Consider the following 1,849-nt stretch of genomic DNA (forward strand, 5'->3'; position numbering starts at 1 on the left):
TCTTTATTTCTATTATGAGGCTAGTAACAACTACAGTTGCTATGAATATCTAATGATGAAGATACACGACACATTCGTTGAAGTGATTTTGTGCTCAGCACATACTAGATACTCAATACATCATAACCTTTTTTATTAAGAGATTTGCCCAAGAGTCACATAATAAGTGGCCTGGAACTTGATGACCTCTTGCTTTGTAGGATCCTAAGGATATTTTCTCTAAGGCCATTTGGTTTGTCTCGTTTCCCAGGTCATGAGCTCTTCCAGGACAGGGATGGTATCACCTCTTTACCTCTTTTTTGGTTTAGTGGCCTATATATGCAGTGGTTATAACTCACACTCCAGTCTCCTGCAGTAAGATAGCATGGATTATGCTGATAATTAGGTTTTCTACTCAGTGGTATGTGTGAATATTAATAGACTAGGCAAATGGTCCTCTGAAATAAGTGAGCACCCAGGTCCCCCTGTCCCCCTTATCCTCCACCTCAAAGAACAACTCCCTCTGTACACACATCTAACCAAGGAGAACATAAAACAGTTTCAGTCATGTGACTCATTCGTGTTTTATGCACAAACATCGTGAAAGAAAATAAAACTTATCAGAGTCACACCAGGAAGGATGAAGGACATTTTAACCTCTGATAAACTAACAAATTTTTAGTCAACAACCTGGAAACAGTTGAGGTTTTTATATACAGTATTGTATATCTATGTACCTACCTTTTGATTCATGAAGTGATTCACTCCCCCTCCCATCCCTATGCCCAATCACTAAGAACTGCCCATTCCTGTTATGATTTTCTGTTCAAGCCACACTTTTGCTTTCCATCCCTGCTCAGGCCCTCTGCATCCTTCTCTCTCTACAAAATTGTCCCTGCAGTGGTCTCCCTGACGACAGTCTTGTCTTCTAGAATCTAGGCTCCACACTGGCACCAGACAGGTGGCTCCAAAATGCCACTGACCATGTCCCACTCTGCCCCCTTAACCTTCAATATCTTCCCTTGTCTCCCCTCTGCCATACAGCACTTTAGCTTAGAATACAAGTCTCAACAACCTGACAAGAAGGAACATCGAGGGGCTTCCCTGGTGGCACAGTGGTTAAGAATCCACCTGCTAATGCAGGGGACACGGGTTAGAGCCCTGGTCCGGAAAGATCCCACATGCCGCGGAGCAACTAAGTCCGTGTGCCACAACTACTGAGCCTGCGCTCTAGAGCCCGCGAGCCACAACTACTGAGCCTGTGCTCTAGAGCTTGCGAGCCATAACTACTGAAGCCCACGTGCCTAGAGCCCATGCTCAGCAACAAGAGAAGCCACCGCAATGAAGCCCGCGCACCACTCGCTGCAACTAGAGGAAACCCACGCAAAGCAACGAAGACCCAGTGCAATCAAAAATAAATAAATTGTTTTTTAAAAATTAAGAAATGCTTTAAAAAAAAAAAGAAGGAAGGTTAATTATGTCTTTAGCACTTTTTGAGTCTTAAGACCAGCTGCCCAATGCTTACTTTTAAACGTGTTTCAAGACCCTTAAGTGCCTTAGGAAGTAGATGAATTATAGAAATCCTAAATAAATAAACAAGCCTTGGACCCTCATAAAATGTGTTGTTGCCCAATCATAAATAAATCTTGCTCTCTAAGGGGGCACTGTTGTCAGGCAAATGTCACATAAAATAAACGGAATAAGGTAAAAATGGAGTGTCTGCTTTCTGAAAGGGAGAAACAGTGACCCACACCAGGCAGTAAAGGCAGCCAGGTCATAATTTCTTTCCTCCAATCCCACCTCCTAACTTTCCACACCCGAACCCCGCCCTTGCTGATTACAGCCCCAGCTGCAGCAACAAAACGATGTT

The sequence above is a fragment of the Lagenorhynchus albirostris genome, chromosome 4, assembly GCF_949774975.1.
Source record: "Lagenorhynchus albirostris chromosome 4, mLagAlb1.1, whole genome shotgun sequence".
In the NCBI taxonomy this organism is placed as follows: Eukaryota; Metazoa; Chordata; class Mammalia; order Artiodactyla; family Delphinidae; genus Lagenorhynchus; species Lagenorhynchus albirostris.